Source organism: Cynocephalus volans, chromosome 10, assembly GCF_027409185.1.
Source record: "Cynocephalus volans isolate mCynVol1 chromosome 10, mCynVol1.pri, whole genome shotgun sequence".
Taxonomy (NCBI): domain Eukaryota; kingdom Metazoa; phylum Chordata; class Mammalia; order Dermoptera; family Cynocephalidae; genus Cynocephalus; species Cynocephalus volans.
This window is the reverse complement of record NC_084469.1, coordinates 102,399,600-102,423,079: the sequence shown is the minus strand read 5'-3', so window position 1 is coordinate 102,423,079 and position 23,480 is coordinate 102,399,600. Positions and strand designations below refer to the sequence as shown.

General features: G+C 41.5%; 1 protein-coding gene across 5 annotated transcripts in view; it reads left to right on the top strand.

Annotated features, from left to right (window-relative positions):
• Positions 1–7,541: 7,541 nt before the first annotated feature.
• Positions 7,542–23,480, top strand: part of LOC134388499 (zinc finger protein 778-like) — a 31,115-nt gene continuing 15,176 nt past the window's right edge. For 4 of the 5 annotated variants that reach the window (XM_063111581.1, XM_063111582.1, XM_063111579.1 and 1 more), the window contains exons 1-3: positions 7,542–7,590; positions 7,830–7,944; positions 21,140–21,220. The gene's annotated coding sequence lies outside the window, so the exon portion shown is untranslated. The remainder of the gene's footprint in view (positions 7,591–7,829; positions 7,945–21,139; positions 21,221–23,480) is intronic. The other variant, XM_063111580.1, reaches the window with a different exon arrangement.

Below are 23,480 nucleotides of genomic sequence, written 5' to 3'. Positions count from 1 at the left end.
GAAAAATTTCAAACAAACAACCTAACTTTACACCTAAAAAATAACAAACTAAGCCCAAAATTAGTAAAAGGAAGGAAGGAACAAAAATCATAGCAGAAGTAAGTGGAAAAAAAAACTAGATAAATAATAGCAGGGATCATTAAAACTGCGACTGGTGCGGCTAGCTGGTTTGCTCAGTTGGTTGGAGTGTGGTGTTGATAACACCAAGATCCAGAGTTCAATCCCTGTACTGGGCAGCTGCCAAAAAAAAAAGTTTGCAACAAAAGTGAGAGTTTGTTTTTTAAAAAAGGTAAACAAGATTGACAAAGCTTTAGCTAGACTAGCTAAGAAAAAAGAGAGTCTCAAACAAACACAGAATGGAAGAGGAGATATTACAACTGATACCACAGAAACACAACAGGTTACAAGAGACTACTATGAACAATAATACACCAACAAATTGGGTAACCTAGAAGAAATGGATAAATTTCTAGAAGCACACTACTTATCAAGACTGAATAAGCATAAAACCTATCAAGACTGAATCATGAAGAAACAGAAAATACGAACCAACCAATAATGAGTAAAGAGATTAAATTTCCAAATCAGAAAACTACAGGACCAGATTACTTCCACTGGTGAATTCTACCAAAGATTTCAAGAGAAATTAATGCCAATCGTTCTCAAGCTCTTCCAGAAAATTTGAGAAGAGGGAACACTTCCAAACTCCTTTAGGAGGCCAGTATTACCTGGATACCAAAGCCAGAGAAGGACAATACGAGAATAGAAAATTACAAACTTATACTTCTGATGAATGTAAAAGCAAAAATTGTCAACAAAATACTAGTAAGTCAAAATCACAATGGTTTATTTTGACATGTGGGTTGTTTCAAAATTTCCAGAATACGGTGTTTTTATTATATTCTTGTAATTGGTTACAAACCTAATTGCATTATGTTTAGAAATTATATTAATATTTTAAAATATATGAGATATGCTTTCTAGCCCTGTATGTGGCCAATTTTCATCAGTGTTCCACAAGATTGTGAAAGAATATGTATTTGGGCCAGCTGGTTAGCTCAGTTGGTTAGAGCGTGGTGTTGGTATACACCAAGGACTGGACTTTGATCCCTGTACCAGCCAGCCACCAAATTTAAAAAAAAAAAAAAAAAAGGAAAAGAAAAGATTGTGTATTTGATGATTGCAGGCAGCAGAGCTGTATGTCTGTGGGTCCAGCTTCTTAATTGTTTTGTTCAAGTCTTTGATGACTACTGAATTTTTGTCCTTCTGTTCTATCTACTCCAGAGAGAGATGTATTAAAATATTCCACTGTAATAGTTGCTTTTGTAATTCTCTTTTCATTTGGTTCATTTTTGTGTCCACTGTTTTGGAGGCTGTGTTTTTAAGTACATACCACTTTATTTTTATTTTGTTTTTTGCAGGTGGCTGGTATGGAGATCCAAACCCTTTACCTTGGTGTTATCAGCATCATGCTCTACAAATTGAACTAATTGGCCAGCCCAAGGTATGTACCATTTAAGAATTGCTATAGCTTTTAGGTGAGTTGGACCTTTTAATATTATTAGCAATCTTTTTATCTGTAAGAATCCTCATTCCTTTAGAAACTGTCTTGTCAGATTTTAATGTAGCTATATATCATATTGTTTTTCCTTTAGTTCTCAAACTTAGGGTGTTATTACTTTTTAGATATCTTTCATATTTTCTCATAATAGTCCATTAATTGGGCCATGATTCAATAAAGAATCACAATGTTTAATTCAGAACATTGCATTAATCTTAATATTTTTAAAATCCACACTAATAATCTTTGTTTAATGGAAGCATTTAGCCCATTTATATGGAATGTAATTATTGATAAGTTTGGATTTAATTCAGGCATCTTATTTTATGCTTACTACTTTTAAAAAATTTCCTTATAATTTTATTTTTCACCATAATTATAAATAATTTATCATGGAAATAAATAAATATCACTATACACACAAAACATTTCAATGAAATAATTTTGGGAAGATGAAAAGAGTACACCTGACAATCTTTATATTTATTATTGTAGGCTTGAGGAATATACAATAATTAATTAGTCTGGAGAAGATGATGTAGATGGTGTATACATTAACAAGATGTGTTAGATATTTAAAAACACAACTATCAGTAAGGAACAGTGAATCCAGCTAATGTAATTTGAGTGTTGATATGATTTCAAAGTATTTTTTCTGAAACAATAAAAAGTTGAAAAAACATAAAATAATATTTAAAAATACTGAGAGGCTGGTTGGCAGTTGTCCCCCACAATGAGGAACAATAAAGGCTTAGGTCTAAGATTCAATGTTAGCCTGGCTCTATCTATCTATATCTAGTGATTTGTGGTGGATTAAGTTTTTCTCACAGGAAAGGTGGAATGGTAGTGTAATCTCTAAAGTCTCCTAAAGGGTGACATATCGCTAATTTGTTTAAAAAATAACACAGTCTAAAGCTAGAGTTCTTGCACCCTGTGCAGTCCAAAAAGGATGTAGATTTGGTATATAATTATGAAACTTCATACTATGAGAACTTCCGTAAAATACATGTGTTCAAATAAGACTTTTTGACAAGGGCTTTTATGAAGATTTATTTTCTGGTAAAGAAGAACAAACAAAAAACAAAACAAAACAAGCTAAAGTTTATTTGTTAATCAAAGAAGAAAGTAAAATAAGCCAATAACCTATCCATTGAGAAATGTATTATTTAATGCAAATCCAATTTATGAAAGAATGCTATTGGGTACGTAAAAAAATGAATATGCAGAAATAAATGTGTTGTATATATTTTTTTATTCATCTCTTAAAGAGTTGAACAAATATACTTATTTTATGCTTACTATTTATCAAATCTTTTTTTTTCATTGAATTGATCGCTTTTCCTCTTGATGTCTGTAATTTATGTACTCCATGACCCAAAACATTTATGGTTTTAAAGTCTTAATTAAAATCTTTCCTTCCTGAAAAAATGTAAAAAGAATTTTGAGCACAGTCCCTTTGCAAAACAGGATAATAGTCCTTCAAATTGTTAAACAGATAGTTACTAATTTACCCAGTAATTCCACCCATTATTATACACCCAAGAGAAATAAAAACCTGAAAACACAAAAATATATAGGTGAATTTTTATAGCAGCATTACTAGTAATACCCCCAAAGTGGAAATAACCCAAATGTCAGATAAATAAAATGTAGTATATCCATGAAACAGAATCATTCAGCAATGAAAAGGAATGATACACGCTATAACAGAGATGAACCTTGAAAACCATGCTAAGTGAAAGAAGCTACTCACAAAAGACTGTATGATTACATTCACAGAAAATGTCTTCCAAAGGTTAATCTATAGAGACAGAAAGCAGGTTCGTGGTTGCCTAAAGGTTAAAGGAGAAGGGAAATTGGAGATATGAGTGCCAAAGGATTCTTCTTGGCAATGAAATGTTTCTAAAATAGTGATAGTTAGGGCTGGCCTGTGGCTCACTCAGGAGAGTGTGGTGCTGATAACACCAAGGCCACGGGTTCGGATCCCGTATATGGATGGCCAGTTAGCTCACTGGGTGAGTGTGGTGCTGACAACACCAAGTCAAGGGTTAAGATCCCCTTACCAGTCATCTTTTTAAAAAAATAAAAAAATAAAAATAAATAAAATAAAATAGTGATAGTTGCACAACCATGTGAATGCAGTGAAAAGATTACATTGTATAGTTTTAAGTGGGTTGATTGTATAGTATGCAAATTACACCTAAGTAAAGGTGGTCCAAAATACAAATAAAAGAGAAAATCATATTACTTACGTATTTGGGAATATAAAAAATTTAATGTCAATGAAGCACCTAGAGTAGTTAAGATACCAACAAATATTAGTTACCATTATATTTTTATCACTAAATATTAAAACTTGATGTAAAACTACTGGAATCAAAAGAGTATAATATTGGTATTGGCTTAAGTGAATATATTACTGGCACAGAAGGGACTAGAAATATCTAGGTAAACATAATAGAGTGTTCTATTCTTTAGTTCTTTAAAATATATATGATTGTTGAATACAAAAACTATAATATGGGGATTTCAATTTATGTAGATATGATACATAAAACAACTACAACATGAAGATGAGGGGGCACTGTGACCTGTATGATGTTAAGGTACTATATTCCATTTCAATGGCAAAATATCACTCCAAGTAGACTGCAATATTAAGTATGTATATCTTAATCACTAAAGAATTATATAATGAGATATAGTAAAAAAAATAATAGCTATGTAAAAATAGACTACTAAAAAATGGATAAGTAACCCAAAAGAATAGTGATGAAGGGGAAACAAAATAGTAAAAAAGACCAAACATATAAATGAAAGTAAAATGGTAGAATTGTATACAGATATAAATTGGACTTCATGAAAATTAAAACCTTTTGTGCTTTGTAGGACACTCATGAACATTAAGTAATTTTGTACTCCAAAGTATAATATCAGGAGTCAATGACAACCCATGGAATGGAGAAATGATTTTCAAATCATATTTGTGATAAGGGACTTGCATACAGAATATAGAAAGAACACTTAGAACTCAACAATAAAAAGACAAATGATCCAATTTTAAAAAGGGAAAAAAGAATTTGAACAGACATTTCCCAAAAGAATACATACAGTTGGGCAACAAGCACATGAAAAGATAGCCATATCACTAGTCATTAGGGAAACACAAATGAAAATCATAATATCACTTCACAGCACTAGTGTATTAGTCTGTTTCTGTTGCTTATAACAAAATACACAGAATTGGGTAATTTGTAAGAAAACGAAATTTATTGCTTAAAGTCCAGGGAACACATTTGGTGAAGGCTTTCTTTGGTGACTTCAGTGATGTCAGGTACCACTTGCAAGATGGCAGAAGCAATAGAGAGAGACTAACCTCCTCAATCACTCTCTTTTTTATTTTTATTTATTTTATTTATTTATTTTTTAAAAGATGACCGGTAAGGGGATCTCAACCTTTGACTTGGTGTTGTCAGCACCACGCTCTCCGAAGTGAGCAACTGGCCATCCCTATATAGGGATCCGAACCCGTAGCCTTGGTGTTATCAGCACCGCACTCTCCCGAGTGAGCCACGGGCCGGGCCTACACTCTCTTTTTTAAAGCCCTCCAAAGCATGCCCATGACTACCATTTTTAATCCATTCACTACAGCATGGTCCTACAATCTAATCATCTTTTCAAGGCCCCACCTTTCAATTACCATAATAGGATTTCCCACCCTCTTAACACTGTCACAGTAGGGGTCAAGTTTTGGGGGGACACTAAATCCAAGGCAACAAGGATGGCAAAAATGAAAAAGAAAATAAAAAGTGTTAGCAAGGTCACGGAGAAACTGGAATCCTCAAACATTTCAGGTTGGAATGTGACAAAGTATAGCCCCTTTGCCAAGAGTCTGGTAATCTTTCAAAATGATAAACATAAAAATACTCATGGAGTCAGCGATTCCACTCCTCAGTATATTCCAAGAGAAATAAAAACCTGTATACACAAAAAGATGTAGGTGAATTTCCACAGCAGCATTACTCATGATACTCCAAAAGTGTAAACAACCTATATGTCCCTTAACTGATGAACAGTTAAATAAAATGTACTATACCCATACAAAGGAGTATCATTCAGCATTATGGAGTAATATATGCTACAACACAGATGAACCTTGAAAAACATGCTATGTGAAAGAAGCTATTAACAAAGGATTATATTATTTCATTCATATAAAATGTCCACCAAAGGCAAATGTATACAGACAAAAAGATTCTTGGTTGCCTAGAGGTTGGGAAAATGGGTGCTGTGATAGTCAAAGTGTTCTTATAGGGTAATGAAAAGTCTCTAAAATTGTGATATTTCCACAACTCTGTGAGTAGTCTAAAAAAAATTAAATTGTATAGTTTTAAATGGATTAATTGTATAATATGCAAATGATACCTCAATAAAGCTGTCCCTATAAACTTAACAAAAGAGAAAATTATGGTAGTACCAACGTCATTATAACCATGAAAAACTTAATGTTTATAAAGCATGTAGTGTATTAACAGGCAACAAGCATTAGCTACCATTATATTTTTACTACTAAATATTAAAACTTGATATGAAACCATCAGAATTAAAGGAGTATGATGTTGATCTCGACATGAGTAAATACATTACTGGCACATAAGAGTCTAGAAATGGATACAGGTATACTTAGCAATTATTGTTTAATAAAGGTGGAATTTCAAATCAGTAGATAAAGGATAGTTTCTCAATAAGTGGTGCTACAATAATTGACCATTTTTTGGAGTAAAAAAGTTGGATCCATTATCCCACACCATGCCAAAATACATTCTATTAAAAGATATAAAAATTTTAAAAAGTAATACATTTCAAAATTTGGAAATTTGGGAGCTGGCCGGTTAGGTCAGTTGGTTAGAGCATAGCCTTGTAACACCAAGGTCAAGGGTTGGGATCGCCATACTGGCCAGCTTCCAAAAAAAAAAGAAAAAATTGGAAATCTGTATATTATCTAGAGTTTAAGGAGACTTTTAAAAGCAAGGTAGGAAACTCAGAAATTATTTTTCTAAAATTCCTTTAGCTACATAAACATTAAATATTTATTATATCAAAAGCTGAATTATAAACATAGCAAAACAGTGATCAATTCTAGAAGCGTTAACACATTTGATAATGTGCATGAAGAATTCTTTATAAAATGTGCTTGTAAATCAGGGTTTAAAAATACCTATTATCTTCCACAAAGGCTACACACTGAAAACCACAACAAATGCGACTGCCACATAAACTTTAGAATCCTTACTGAATATCTGAAGAATATTTAGTATCAGTCCTATCTTACAACGTAGTATGGGAGGCCCTGGATCATTTGGTAAGAACTGAAAAATAAAAACAAATGCATATTCAAAGAAGAAAAAACAATTCAAGCTTTCCAAAAAATTATAACATTGAAAACGCAAAGAAAAAGACCTATAGACTTCAGCATGGTGTGCCAATAAATAAAAAGAAATAAGAGGAAATAAAGACCTAACGATTATACTGAACGGAACAGACCATTTCAAGGAGTGGCAAATTTATCAACATGGGAGAATCACTTAAGGGCTCTCAGAATGTGGGCGGAGACAGGTAGAGAAGATTCTGCCCAGTATTCCCTGGGTACCCCACCAGCCTTTCTGTCTATTTCCTGCTCTTAACCCAGCCGCTGAAGCTGGTCTCACGTTTAGCCCCGCCCACCGCCGGCGGCCCCGCCCACCGGCCTAATTCTACCCTCGTTTGTGCCGTGTATTTATCGCTGCCTGCAGGCCTGGCTGGCGCTGAGCCGACCGGGAGCCCGTCGCACACTCGGGGGAGTAAATTAGAATTTCTCTGCCTGCAGTGTTTCAACATAGCTCAGGCCGGAGCCCCTGAGGTTCCTCCCCCAGGCCCGCGGCTAGAGGCGGAAGTGACGTCACCGGCCGCCGCCCTCGCTGACGACGCGATTTCCGCGCGCGCCCGCCCTAGTCCTCGTCTTCTTAGTTGCGGTGTTCCTCCGGGCTGTGGTGAGTTCCCGGTGAAAGGTACCACCCCTAGTTGGAGCGGAGCGTTGAAGGATGGGCCTGGTCCAGACCGCCGCCTCGGTGCAGAGCCCCGGCCCTCTCTGCTTTCGTCCGCCGAGGCTGCGGGTCTTCCCGGCGCGGCCTGGGCCGAGAGGCCGCCCGGTCCCCTGCAGGAGCCGGGTCGGGAAGTACAGTAAGGGCGCCTCCGCTGGTGTTTACACACTGTGTGCTTTCCTCTTCAGAAACCTCCAAAGCAACCTTTGTGAATGTTTTCCCGAAGGAAAAGAACTTCCGCCGTTCCAGTCACGTTAACTCTGTCCCCAGCGTCCTCCCGCCTGGCGATTCCAGCGCATTCTGGTGAGCACTGAGTGACAGATGGTTCTAGAGGACCTCTTCTTCCTTTTCTCACCTGAGAATTTGCCGTTTTCTTTGCGCATCATGTAGTTTTTTGTCAAGTTACTTTTCGTAGGAAAGATAGATATTTTCTTAGGTGTATAGGGTGTGCATATTTGTGTACATGAATATAAACGTTTGTAGACTCCAAGTCTTCTTTCTGTACAAAAACAAGAATACTCAGCTGTTGTTTTTATCTAAACTTCCCAGGGCTTTACACCACCACAGAGCTTCAAAACCGGGGTCTCCAGGAAGAAAGGATGGAGGCTTTATTACACTAATAGTAGAATAATTTAACTTACCAGTAACAGGATGGTTGGACTAAGTATATTTCCCCCCACATCTGTTAATCATATTTACTGGTTATTTCAGCATCGCATACAATGTATACTCATTGTAGTAGATTCACCGCATTTTTAACGTCTAGGATGTTTGTTCGCTCCCCGGATAGTTAAATACATTTTGTGGAGAACCATTTGAGTTAGCTCAGTTGGTTAGAGCGCAGCCTTGTAATACCAAGGTCACAGGTTCAGATCTCCAAAATGGCCAACAACCAAAAAAAAAAACCCAAAACAAAACATAAATACTTGGTAATTCATCTCTTAAAAATAAGCAAAATGTCCTATTAAAACTACAGTGCTATTATTGCAATCAAGAATATGAAAAACAGTAGTATTCTCTGAAAGGACGAGTTGACACCAGTTAGGTGGCACACACACATATATATAGGGAACGCATGGGGCTTGGGGTGAGCTGATTGGTGTGCGATTCGCGCCGGCGGGAAGGAGAGTACGAAGAGAAGGGCAACCAGCGCCATGATGGGGTGTGGCTGAGAAGGACTTATGTGATCAGGGTGTGATCCCTTGGGGCATTTGGGTTCTTACATTCTTCGCTGTGATCGCTTGGGGCATTTGGGTTCTTACATTCCTCCCTTTTTCTTGTTTTAGGAAAGGGGACGTTGAAGTCATCGAGCTACTTCCTGCTGAACTGGGGCGTTGTGGGGGGGGGCAAAGGGAGGAAGGTACATAAATACCCATTATGAAACCCCAAAGGAGGGTGGAGAAACAAGTAATTTCAAAAGGGGAAAAGTCCTTGAAGCCACAAGTCGAATATGCCCCAGTTCCATTGTTCGTAGTTGGAGACTGGAGGGAGCAGCCAGGCGTTGGTGGCAAGGGCGTGTAGGAATGCATTTCCTCTGTAAGGTGGTGTCTCTTCAGCATCGGCTGAGGTGCTCACGAGATGAGGCGGGGGGTTCATCGGTACCTAGAAGCTGGTAGTTTCTAAGCAAAAGCTGGTTATAGGCCTGATTAGAGATTTTTCCCACTTGGGTTTGAAGAAACCTAATGATGCAGGGCAAGAAAAGGCAGGTTATGAGGATAATGATTAGAGGTCCCCAAATGGGCCAAATCCAAGTTAGGATAGGGTTTAAGATAAAAGAAGAAAAGGGGTTAGAACTGGATGTGGTCCGTAGGCTGGAAGCTAAGTCGGTGAGTTTGATGATGTTTGTTTCTACTAGACCGGATTCATTGATATAATAACAGCATTCTTCCCCAAGGCAGATGCAAGTACCTCCTTTTTCTGCGGTGAGGAGGTCTAGTGCTCTACGGTTTTGGAGGGTGACCTGAGCTAAAGAGGTAATTTGTCTCTGTAGAGAGGAAAGAGATTCGGCAGTGGAGGTCAGAGCCCCTTCAAGTTTAGCATTTTATGTCTTCGACCGCCCATGAACTGTGTCCTAAGGCTCCTCCCGACAGGCCGGCTGATGTTGTTAGGGAAATACCAACCATGATCGGGAGGAAGGCGGCCCTTTTTTTGCCTTGAGGCGGAATGAAGAAGATGGAACAGTTCTGAACTGGTGTACAGAGTGAGTTGAGGGATGATGGTGACAAGAAGGCATGGGGCAGTAAGATTAGGCTGGATGGAGGTAGAGAAGGTTCCATTGCACCAGAAGAAAGAGCCTGGTGGGGCGACGGTGTGGGTATGAATGGTTGTGTTAAGATTACAATAAGACGGAGGAAAAGTTAAGGAGGAAGAGTTTCCAATGAAACAGTGACGGGGCAACAAAGTGTTATTGTGTTTGTTGTCGGGCTCCCAGAGAGGGACTCCGGAAGGTTAAGGGGTTCTGATGGTGGGGAGGAGGTAACATCAAGAGGAAGGGAAGCATTTAAGGGGACGGCTGCCAGGAGCGGTCGCATGAGAGAGGCGCAAAGAAAATAATTTCCGGGAGAGAGAGCCGGTGAGGTGTGGTTGAGGAAGGGGTCTGAAGGCTCCCTGGGTGAAGTGAAAGGAACAGGAGAAGGCCAAGGAGAAGGTTCATGTCTCCGGAATTGGGGGTAGGGCTGAGGTCCGGGATAGGTGGAGATACACTTAAAGGAATGGTGTGTTAAGTTTAGTATGTCCTTTAAGGTTCTGTTGGTTCTCTCTACCTTTCCGGATGCCTGAGGTCAGTAAGGGCAATGTAAGTGCCAGGGAGAGAGAGTGACTTGGGAGAGTTTCTGTATTACCTGGGCGGTAAATTCAGGTCCATTGTCAGATTGAATGGAAGTGGGCATCCCAAATCGTGGGATGATTTGGGAAAGGAGAGTCTGGGCTACGGTGGAGGCCTTTTTATTGGATGATGGGAATGCCTCTACCCATCCTGAAAAGAGGTATTTGAGGCCTCGGACGGAAGGCATGTGTGTAAAATCGACTTGCCAGTCTGCTGCGGGTGTGAGACCTCTGGCCTGGTGGGAGGGGTATGGCCCAGGTTTGAGAGGGGTGTTAGGATTGGTACGCTGGCAGATTGTGCATGAGGAGGAAATTTTTTGTAAGAGGGCTTTGTCAGATGGGATGACTGAGAAGAAGGCTTGTAAAAACTGGGATAAAGCTTGGGGGCTAGGGTGAAACAGGTCATGGAGCAAGCGAAAGAGAGAGGACTTATCATCATTAGGCGGTTGAGGCTGAGAGGGTGTCTGTGAACTTTGGGAGCCGTATGGAAGAATGGGAAGTTGGTTTTCTGTCTGTGGGTGCCGTGCCGCAGTGCGTGCGGCGAGGTCAGCCTTACAATTCCCGCGAGTGATTGGGGAATTGTCCCTCTGGTGGGCTCTGCAATGAATGACTCCTAATTCACAAGGTAAATGGGATGCCTCAATTAATGTGGAGATTAAAGCTGAGTTGGTGATTGTGTTACCCTTGGTGTTAAGCAGACCGCGTTCTTTCCATATGGTGGCATGAGAGAGAAGTATATGAAAGACATATTTGGAGTCAGTGTATAAGTTAAGAGTTTTTCCTTCAGCTAGAACGCAGGCTCGCGTGGCAGCGATAAGTTCAGCCTGCTGGTTGGTAGTACCCTTGGGTAAAGGTTGGGCATAACCGAATCAAGGGAAACTATGGCATACCCTGCGTAATGAGTGTTTCCTTCCTTGAATGAGGACCCATCCGTGAGCCATGCGAGATCAGCGGGAGACAGGGGCCCCTCAGTGATGGAAGAGCGGTAAGGTATGAAATTCTGAAGGCTTTCTACGCAGCTGTGCAAAGTGGTGTTGGGGGAATCTGGTATAGGCAGTAGGGTAGCCGGGTTTAGGGGTGGGCAGGTATTGAAGGATAGGGCAGGATTTTCCAGAAACGAGGATAGGAGGGTTAGGATTCTGGAAGGTGGGAGGGATTGGAGAGCCTTATAGGTAAGGAGGTCTTTAAGGTGATGTGATGAGAGAATGGTGAGAGGTGCCCCAAATGTTAATTTGGATACCTCCTTATGCAGTAACTGCCCCACTGCCAGGGCTCTTAAACAGGGTGCCCAGCCTTGTACAGTGGGGCCCAATTGTTTTGATAGGTATGCTACAGGGGCAAAGGAGGGGCCATAATTCTGTCCTAGAATGCCCAGAGCTTGTCCCGTATTTTCATGAACATAGAGGAAAAAGGGTTTAGTTAGATCAGGGAGATGAAGTGCAGGGGCTGTTAGAAGGGCCTATCGAAGCTTGAGAAAAGGGCGCTGAGGTGAGGAGAGCAAAGGTTCTTCAGGAGGACCCTTACTCATATTATAGAGACGAAAGGCGCCATTAGGTTTTTTTACAGCGAGTATGGGAGTATTGAAAGGGGAGCGAGTGGGACGGAGATACCCCTTTTTTAATAGGTCCTGAATGATGGGCTTAACCCGAGGAGGGCTGTTGTGGTTAATGGATACTGAGCCTGACAAATATATTTGGAGGGGTCTTTTAGTTTTATGTGTACAGGGGAACGCTGCGCCAGAGCGGGGCTGGCAGTGTCCCAAACTGTGGGGTTAACAGGGTGCGTTAGCATGGGTAAGGACTTCTTTGGAGGGGTGGAATTAGTAGGATCTTGGGCTTGAACTAGCGCTAGGAGGAAGGAAACGGGGGAAGAGGAAGAGGACAGGGGCAAAGTAATGGAGACTTGAAGCCGTGATAGAATGTCCTGACCCAACAAGGGGACGGGGCATTGTGGCATGACTAGAAAGTTACAGATTGAGTGCCTTGAAGGCAGCAGGTTAAAAGAGGGGTTTTGGGGGGAAAGATTTGTTTACCTCCTACCCCGACTATAGGAGAGCTGCTGGAGGTGGTGGGGCCTTTATATTCCCTTAAGACCGAAAAGGTGGCTCCAGTGTCCAGGAGGAAAGATATTGGGTGGCCGTCCACAACCATGGATACCCTGGGCTCTTGCTTTGTTATAGAGATAGTCGGGAAGGGCCCAAGGCTCCTTCAGTCCTCCTCAGCGAGGCCCACCATAGGTGGTGTCCACGGTTCAGGGGACTGTGGGGCAGTTGGTCCCTCACCCCTTCGGGCAAGGGGGCAATCAGATCCCCAATGTCCCTTCTTTTTGCATTTTGGACAAAGAGTGGTGGGTGGCCTGGGGGTGGGGCAAGCCTTTGCCCAATGCCCTTCCTTTCCACATTTAAAGCAGGCTCCAGGTGGAGGCTTAGAGGTGGAGGCTGTGGGAGGGCGCCCAGGGGGTTTGATAAGCCGGGCCAACATCGGCCTTTTGTTTTCGACATTCCTTTTCCTCCTCCCGATTATGAAAAACCTTGAAGGCCACTGACAGGATTTCGGTCTGAGGGGTTGCAGGACCCCGCTCTAATTTTGTAAGTTTAGTTTTAATGTCGGGCTGGAATTGGGCCAGGAAATAGGTCATAAGGACATGCCGGCCATCTTCTGAGTTGGGGACAATTTCTTGAATTTATTCGAAATTGACGACCTTGCGAGCCGATTTTTTGAGGCCAATTATTAAGCAAGAGGCAAAACGGTCTCGAGCCTGGATTCCCTGGGCTGTGTTATAATCCCAATTAGGTTCCTGTTCTGGGACTGCTTGGGGGCCTGGCGGGTGATCCGGATTGGTACGATGGGTGTCAGTGGCATGGGTTTGGGCTGTATCCCAGACCCTGCAGCGTTCCTTGGGGAGGAGGGTATTGGCTAGGAGCATGAAGATGTCATGGTGTGTGAGGCTGTAGGCCTGCAGGATCCCTTGGTATTGTTTAATGTAGGTGGTAGGGTCGGTAGAGAAAGAGCCTAGTCTTTTTTCTAATTCTGTAAGGTCAGCTAGGGAAAAGGGAACATGGACCCTAACTACTCCTTCAGCCCCAGCTACCTTGCATAGTGGGGCGATGGTTAAAGGGGTGGGAGGTGGTCCTTGGGAACGGGTGAAAGGGGGGCTTAGTGGGTCAGGAGTAGGGGAGGGTAAAGACGGAGGAGTGGATGGCGCAGGAGGTGCAGAAGGTGACGTGGATGACGGGGGAGGAGGAGCAGGCGCTGGAGGCACTGGGGGAGGAGGAGGTCGGTAGGGTGGGGGTTCATCAGCAGGGTCGAAGGTGGAAGAACCGAGGGGTGACTGTGAAGATGGTTTACAGGCTAAAAGAACTTGAGTGGGAGCACAGGAGGAGCAGAGGGTGGGGTTCTGAGCCAAGAGGCGAAAAGCCTCGATGTAGGGGATCTCCTTCCATTTTTTTAGGCGCTGGCAGTAGTTAAAGAGGTCTCATAGAATGTTAGGATCTAGTGTGCCCTCAGGGGGCCATGTGTTTTGATTATCTAAAGGATAATAAGGCCAATCTTTTGTACAGAATTTGGTGAGGAGTTTGGGCTCAATATCCGGCCTGAGGGAAAGGTTGGTGAGGTTTTTCAGAAGGCATTGAAGTGGAGAGTCCCTTAGGGAGGAGGAGGAAGCGCCCATTCTTGTTTCTTAATGGGAATTTAGACAGAAATCGGACAGAGATTTAGTGATAGGACAGATCCTTCGGAAAGGCGGGATCCTAGAGGGTGTCCCCAGTAGGTCACGTCAGTCCCAGCAGGTTCAGGTACAAACCAGGAGAGAAGGGAGGTGTGGGTTGTCACTCAGACCTCCACTTCTCTAGGGCAAAAGCCCGGTGCCTGAAGGAACCTAGCGCCAGCATTTTCTGGTCGGGTCCCGGACCCGGGAAGTGGAGAGAAGAGAGTGGTGGACAGGAGGGTGAAAGAGAGAAGGAGAGAACAGAATGGGGCTTTTAGCCTCCAAAAGTGAAAGTAAAAGTTTACCAGGGCTTTGAAACCTGTTATAGTTTGGGAATTTATGGTGGTTGTGAAGACCGTGGTGGGGTGGGGTATGGGCGTTAGGGGCTACTGGACGATCACGGCTAGACTCCCTGTGGTAGCCTGAAAAAGGGCTGGTGCCGTTTAGGAAAGGGGGCTTACCTAATGATGAGACGGTGGTGAGTGGAAGGAGCCAGCACCGAAAAGAATGGACGAGAGTGGACCGTCAGTGGTGAGCGATGGAAGGGAGGCCGGTCCTGGCAGGACGGAGTTCCCGAGGGGCGACTCGAAAAGTGTTACAGCTTGAGGGAGCCCCGAGGGGCGGCTCAGAAAGTGTTGCCGCTGCGATCTGAAAAGTGTCGCCGCTCGAGAGAAACTCCGTCCCGGGTTTCGGCACCAAATGAAAGGACGAGTCGACACCAGTTGACGATCCACCGGAGAGAGCTCGTTTATTAGGCGGCACACACATATATAGGGACCGCATGGGGTTTGGGGTGAGCTGATTGGTGTGCGATTCGCGCCGGTGGGGGAGAGAGTACGGAAGAGAAGGGCAACCAGCGCCATGATGGGGTGTGGCCGAGAAGGACTTATGTGATCAGGGTGTGATCCCTTGGGGCATTTGGGTTCTTACATTCTCTAAAATCTATTCTTTGTAAAAAGCTAAAATTCTCCACGTTGTTCCAAAGTAGGGTTTTGGGTGTTTTTGCCTCAGATCATTTCAAGGTTTCTCTATTGCATTTTTAATTTTAATTTTAATTAAAAAAAAATTTTTTTTTTGGTAGCTGGCCAGTAAAAGGATCAGGGATTGAATCACTGGTGTTATCAGCACCATGCTCCAACCAGCTGAGCCTTAGCGGCCAGCCCTCTATTGGATTTGTTTACCTCTTTTAGTCTCTTTGAACCTAGATTAGTCCCTGTTATTTCTCCATTACTTGGACTTTTGAAGAGTCACACATTCTTTTATACAGTCAACCATCTGATATTTATAATTGTTTTCTTTTGGTGTGTTTAAATGAGTCCTTCATTTCTCTTATTTCCTTACCCGATAATTGGGTTCATAGCAGAGGGTAGCAGGTTTTGTCTGAAGATGTCCAGATATTCAGTACTTGATGCTTTGCTAGCCAAAATGTCTCTAATAACGGAACTGTGTTTATGGTGGTCAAGCAGCCGTATAGTATAGTTAACAGGTTCCTTTGTCCCAGTAAACCTAAATTTACAAAAAAAAAACCCAAAAAAACCAAAAAGCCAGTGAGCCATAGTTTGCCAACTCTTGGTGTAGAGAATTCAAAAGATCATTCATAAAATATTTTCTAGGTGAGGTTGTGTTCTTCCAGATGCATTTTATCTGGAAGACATTTTATTTTGTCCCACTGTTAGTGATGCTAAGTTTGATACTTGCTTAAGGTAGTCATCATCAGAGCATTTTATTTTAAAGGCTGACTTTTTCTTTTAAATAAGAAAGTAGTTTGTGGGTTGATATTTGAATATCTGGTTCTCCAGGAACCTTTCTTCCCAATTATTTGAGCATCCCTGAGTAACCTGCAGTGAATAAACTCCTCTGTATGTTTTTTCCCATTTTGTGGGAGTATATTTTCAAGGTAAGCTTTTAAGATTGGATGTCTAGGTCAAAGGGCAAATGTACATTTAATTTTGCTGTACATTTAATTTTTTTCTTCCACAGGTCTTGTACCATTTGGCAGTTTCTGAATCTATTTTGTTAAAACTTGTTTAAAAAGTATTCTGGAGAAAAATAAGGAACAGATTTAGTTTTAACTGCCAGGCTGTTCTTTTGAAATAAAAAGTCAATATCCAGTCCACTTTCATCCTGAGTAAGAACACCCAAATATATTTTCTGAAGTATAGTGTTTCAGCTTATTTTGTATTGTGAACAGACATTTTTGTGTAAGTCTTACTTAATTTTTGCATTGTAATTCTATTTCTGAGTCCTTTCTATTCATTCTTAGCTATACTGTAACATTTTTCTGGGGAAGGGCAATTTTCTCACTGTACAAGTGATCATTGAATTCCTTTAATGAGCCTCTCTGCCAGCAACAGGAAACAATGACCATCAAATCAGACATAGGACTGCAACCACGGGATTTACAGTCTGTCAGAGAAGACAGATTTTTTTTTTTTTTTTTAAAGGTGACCGGTAAGGGGATCCTTGACTCGGTGTTGTCAGCATCACGCTTTCCCAAGTGAGCTAACTGGCCATCCCTATATGGGGATCTGAACTCGTGGCCTTGGTGTTACCAGCACCACACTCTCCCAAGTGAGCCATGGGCCGGCCCAGAGAAGACAGATTTAAATGAATACTGGCAAGTTTGTTGTGTGGACTTAAGAATGCATTAATAAGGGGGGGGGTATGTATTGGGAGGGACTGATATTTAAGTTGAGAATGAAACGTGTAGGATTTAGCTAGTCAGGTCTTTGAGGTAAGGTGAGGAGGTATAGAGTAGATGAGAGCATTTCAGGAGTAGGAGACTTCATGAACAAAATCCCATTGCAGTTGAGAAACTAGTGTATTTCTTGCACAGAGGAAAGGGGGGTTGGTTGAAGCAGAGGGAAGAGAGAGTAGTGAAAGGTAGAGTGGAGAGTGGGGTTAGGACCAGAGGAATGTCAGACTGTGGATTATATTCTGAGGCTATGGGAACCTTCTGAAATGTTTTAAGCAGAGGGGTGATTTGAATCTGTTTTCAACTTAAATTGAATGAACTAACTCCTAGTTTGAGAATAGAGTTTAGGAAATGTGAGCATGAAGGCATGGGGTCAAGATAGAATTTAATGATGAATAAGTTTAAAACATGATTGTGATAACCTAGATTTAGGTCAGTATTGTGGAACAGAAAATGAATGAAATGTTTCGAGAGTTCTGAAGAAGGTAAAATGGAGAGAATAAAATCATTGCCTCATCTCTTCACTCACTAGAGGATATAGCACACTTAATGAATGCTTGAATGGTTCATTAAGGCATAGTGAAAAAATTTAACCTAGGGCTCTTCTTAGGGAACTTGTTAGCTAGTGAAGCAGACTATCACCTAACCAAGAAAATAAGTGTGTTATTACACATTGAAGAGAGTCAGGAAGCCAAGTAGAGGACAGTATTATTTTCTCTATCTTTATATGGCAGTAGGTGAAGGTAAGAAAAAAGCATGACTTTTAAGCTGAGACCCAAGAGAAGGCCTAGGAGTTAGCCATGTTGAAAGGAAAGGTGGGGAAAGGGTTCTATGAATTGGCTGATTCCATTTTAGGCGGTGAGAGGAAGTGCTTCAGGAGTTTCTCCTAGGTTTCACATTAGACTTATTTTCTGTGGCTGGGAACAATCTATTCTTCAGTATTTAACTGACAGGAAAAATAAGTGATATCTGTTTAAATGATGTAAATTAAGGGAAAATAAGAGAAAACATGTATGTTTTAATTTCATGACCAGGAAATTAATTCAAGGAATTAATTAGAATCACTGGCTGAGCATTGGAAAATAAGTTTTTTATAAATATTCAGTTAAGTTAATTATCAATCTTAAATGTTTGTGTCCTTCAATAGAGAGTCAAAACCTCTTTGAGTGGTTTTGTGGTCTACTGGGGTTCATTCTCCTATCCAAACTGTGACTCTGAGTCCCTTGATTTCCTGAAGGAATGACCAGAGTAAACTTTCTTGTGGAACTCCTTATAGACACACATCTAGGGAGTTGGAATCTCTCCATCAGTAAATGACCAGAAAACTGTCCTGTCAATGCACACTGTCAGAAAGCTCTGAAGGGGCCACATGCCTTGGAAATATCCAAGTTACATTCTCAATTTGCCACTTAGGGGTCCCAGTGAACTAGCTGTATATGGCAAACAATTGATGAGGGTTCTGAAGAGAATATTGGTAAGGATGTGCATATACTGCTGGTTGGGGAGTTTATTAGAAAAACCATTTAAAAAACTATTGGCAGCGTCATCTTAATTTGTGCATACACAGGCTGTATAACAGCAGCAATATGTATACGTGTGTATCAGGATGAAAGTAAATACTTTTCACAGCAGTATTATTTGAAAGCGTCCTAAATTAGAAACAACCCAAATGTGGATCATCAGATGAATGGGGTCAATTGCAGTGTACTTATGCTATTGAAATTGTCTGCACCAAATAGAAGGAATAAATCAAATGTAGGTGAATAATGTGAATTAACTTTACAACCATAATTTTAAGCAAAAACAGCCAGAGAGAAAAGAATGCTTACTTCTCTACAAGGCAGTTAATACAAACCTAATTCAAGAAGATGTGTGTCTTTGTTATCTATTGCTTCCTAACTCAGATTATGATAAATTTAGTGGCTTAAAGCACATATTCAGGGCTGGTCCTGTGGCGCACTCGGGAGAGTGCAGCGCTTGGGAGCGCAGCGGGTTCGGATCCTATATAGGAATGGCCGGTGCGCTCACTGGCTGAGCGCGGTGCGGGCGACGCCACGCCAAGGGTTGCGATCCCCTTACTGGTCACAAAAAGACAAAAACAAACAAACAAACAAAAAAACACATATTCACAGTTTGTTTGGGTCAGGAGTCCAGATATGGCTTATGTAGTAGGTTCTCTGCTCATGATCTCACCAGATGGTATCAAGGTATTGGTTAGTTTGCATTCTCATCGGGCTTTACTAGGCATGCATAATGAAGGAAGAATCTGTTTCCACACTCATCCAGGTAATTGCTAAAATCCATTTTCTAGCAGCTATAGGACTTACTGCTCGCTGTCAGCTGGAGGCTTGCCTCAGCTCCTAGAGGCTACCTGCAGTTCTTGCCAAATGCCACTTACTTCAGTCAGCCGGCAGAGTGTCTGAACCTCAAGGAAGACCTAGATGCTCTTTAAAACACTTTCACCTGATTAAGTCAGGACCACTGAACTCAAAACTAAGTGATTTGGGGCCTAAATTACATTTGCAAAATCCCTTCATGTTTGTCATATACTGTTGTCTAGAAACAAGTTAGAGGTCTTGCATGTATGCAAAGAGAGTGGATTATTTAGGGGCATGAATACCAGAAGGTGGAGATCACTGGGGTCATATTAGGGTCTGTTGGCCACAGCTGTAGCCCATTGGAATGTGGTGATGTTTGCAGGGTTCCTCTGGGCCTGAGCTGGTCTACAGTCAGCAGTCAAGCACAAAGCAGTGCTCAGAGATATGGGGGAGTGCTAGTTGGTGGGCAGCATGCAGGAGTTGGGGCACCGCTGGAAACCAGAAGCCTTGAATTCATGGTGTCTGCTTTGGGAGACTTGTGACAAATATATCTCCAAGGCACAGGCAAACTGAAGATGGTGGACAGGTACACAGTGGCAGTTTGGGGGCCACTGCAGTCACATGGCTTGGGACCCTCAGTGTTCCCATCTGGAGGGCTGTGGGAAAGAAACCTCTGGGGCACAAGCTGTACAGAGGGAGTTGAGCCAACACTCAGCACGTATCCTGGAATGCACAGTGTAGTTTCATGAGGGACATTGGAAATAAGCCATCAAGCTGGTTGGTGCATTTGCTAATAGTTCCTCTCCTAGTAGAGTTCTTTGAGTGTTTGGTGTCCATGTTAGGAGGCCTGTGGAAGGGTGGTACCTGGGCTAGGAGCAAGATCCTTTAGGGACTGTGTGTTGGGGGCACGTGGCATGGACAGAGTACCCACAAGATGTCCTTACCCCTGCATCACTGATCCACCATATACCAGCTGGATCCAACATGAGAAGTTGTCTTTCTTTTGCAGTGTCCCTCCATTTCCCCCTGTACTGACTAAGCTTAATGTTTTTAGTGTAAAAGATAAATACTTAAAGAGTCCAGTCCATTATTTCATAGCAGGTGCTGAAGGTCAGTTTGAAGCTGAGATGAATAAGTTGATAACTGGCACAGTCCCCGCTTTGGGTACTTGCCTTAATGTGCACCTGTGCACACATGTGAAATCCCTTACCATAATAAAACAGCTGTATATTTCTACTTAACAAAATGCAAGAGAAGTTCTCACTCTTCCCCAAAGTGAGAAGGTGCATAGGCCCCCACCCCATTAGAGGCCATATGAATTTATTCTTAAATTTAGTGATATTCTCAGTGGATATTCTGTTACCTAAGGACTAAATTATAAATTAACCTCTAATAGGTTGTATGTGAAATAAGAATGTGAAATGTGTAGAACTGAGTGGTTAGTTTATATATATATAAACACGTGTATATAAACACATTATAATATATGAGGGTACTTCAGAAGTTTATGGAAAGATTCGTATTATCTTGTAATTCTGTTTTTCCACAAACTTTTTGGAGTACCCTCGTGTGTGTACATGCAAAGGAAGAACATGCAAAACTATTCTTGTTCTTGCCTCTTAATTATTGTTAAGATTGTACTTAATATTCACGGTTTACTATTTCAGTGACCATTTTCATATTTCCCTTGCCCTCAGCCAAAACGTCTGGGTTCTGTACCTGGTGTAGTGACCCATATTTTTATTTCCAAAGAATTTAAATCCTCCATTGGTTGGGCTTTTTTTAGTTGTTGTAATTTTTCTGTTAACATTTTCTGTGGAGCATGGAAGTCCTAGTAGGTTCTAGATTTCATCCTCCTTGCCTCAGTTGTATAGCAGTACCCCAATTTCCCTTTGCTAATTGAGATCTCTCAGTTTAGACAGTAAGTTAATCCCCCTCCCCTTTCTTTGCCTTTTAGTGTTGTGGTATAAGAAGCCCCAAATGGCCAGGTGCCTCTCTTGTCTTCCAGTATATTGGGACCATAATTGCGCCTCCTGAGGTAAGTATTTCCCATTAGGGACTAAGATCTCCAAACTTGCAGTACTCTTAAGTCGCTGGAACTGGAAGAAAAAATTCTGTAGGGGAGCCATATCCACCTTTACCTGTCTCTTCCAGGGCCTGTATATTCTGGCTATGGGAAGACCATACCATGTAGGACTCTCTGATTCAAAGCATGTGCTGAGTCCTGTCAGACAGATCCCATCCTGTCATAGGGTTGTCTCACAACTGGCCCTGTAACAGGGTTTTCAGGAAGGCATTCCACCATTCATGTAGATCAGCTACTTCTGAGGGATGGGGGTGTGTGATAAGACCAGTTGATTGTGAGAATATGTTGCCATAGTTGGACTTCTTGCACTGAAATGGGTTCCTGGACTAGAAACAGTGCTGCTTGAATGCTATAGTTGCACAGATGTTTGTACCAGGAGAAACATAACTAGCAGAAAGACAGTTAATGTGACCTTGTGGTTGTTGATGGTTAAGCACAACTCACTTGATTTCTGCTACTCTGGGTTCTGGTTACCCCACTGGAATCAGGGAACTCATCTTGGTGGTATCTCTTGCACTCATACCTGGCATAAAAGTATGAAAACCAGAGGGCCTTTTAAGGATGGAGGTTCTTTCTTCACTAATCTTTTTAAAATATCTTCGTGAAAATAGTGTCTTCTGGGCCCTTACCACAGGCAGGGTGGGGGGGCTCTGCAAATCACACATGACAAATTCAGTGCAACGTTTTTATTTCTCTGGATTCCCTCCCTCACGTTATGTCAGGGAAGTGCTGGCATATCAAACTCATTAACTTTAGGTCACCATTGAGTCCAAGTTCTAGTCATCCAACCAATTTAGCTGTTAAGAGTCATATCAGGTCCATGAAATCCAGAATGTCTAATAAATGGTTCCATGTTACATTCCACTGTCCTTGTTCTAACATCCTTAGAAACTATTCCCGTATGTGTTCCACTGTTTTATTCTGATACTTATTACCAGAAAGGGAATTACTTTGTTGTATGAGCTTTTTTTTCTTGCATTATGTTGTATATTTGTCCCCCTGGATTTTCACTAGCTATCACCATAGTGGCAACAGCAGATGGTTGTGGTGGGTCTTGAGGAGAATGTGCATTCCCTTCCAAGGTATCCGCCCTATGTTAAGATTGTCACAGGGTTTTTAAGCAGAGGCAGGCTTTTCTCTGCAGAAACCAAAGTGCAGGCTTCTTTGTCAGCAAATGGGAAAGCCTTCACCAATTCTTCAAACATGAATGAGCATGTGACAGTTCACACTGTGTACAGAAGTCCTTTGAGTGTAAAAAATGTGGGAAAGCATTTACATATTACTCATGCCTTAATACACATGCACACTCACAGTACAATAAAATTATGCACAAATAAAGATTGTGAGAACAGTTTGAAATATCCCACAAATCTTAATCTTCACATGCAACTCACACTGGAGAAAATTCTTGTGAAGTAGACAATATGGGAAAGCCTTCAGTTATTCCAGTTCAAGTACCTGAAAGAACTCACACTGAAGAGAAACCCAGTGAATGTAAGGAATGTGATAAATCCTTCAAGTCTTTCAGTTCTTTTTAATATCATTAAAAATCTCACAAGGGAGAGAAACTCGATCAATGTAAGGAATGTGGAAAAGTTCTCAGTTATTCCATTTACTTCAAAACACAAACCGCATGAAGGTTAGGAATGTGGGAACAACTTCACTAGTAACTCTGGTCTTAATGTACATGTACAAATTCACAGTGGAGAAATCCTGTATATAGGAAATGTGGGGAAACCTTCATTAAATTCTCTGGAGAGAAACCCTGTGAATGTAGATAGTGGGGAAACTCTGCATTCCACAAGCCTTGATAAGCTCATGCAACCTCATGCTGGAAAATAACCTTATGAATATACGTTCATATTTATAACATATTTTTTTTTTTTTTTTTTTTTTAAAGATGACCGGTAAGGGAATCTTAACCCTTGACTTGGTGTTGTCAGCACCAAGCTCACCCAGTGAGCAAACCGGCCATCCCTATATGGGATCCAAACCCGTGGCCTTGGTGTTATCAGCACCACACTCTCCCAAGTGAGCCACAGGCCGGCCCTATAACTTATATTCTGATTGTAATTTGTGTGTTTGACCTGGATGATAGGCTCCCATCCCCGCAATTCATATGTTGAAGGCCTAACCCAAGGTACCTCAGAATGTAACCATAATTCAAAGTGCAGTTTTTAAAGCACTGGTGAAGTTAAACTGAGGCCCTTCG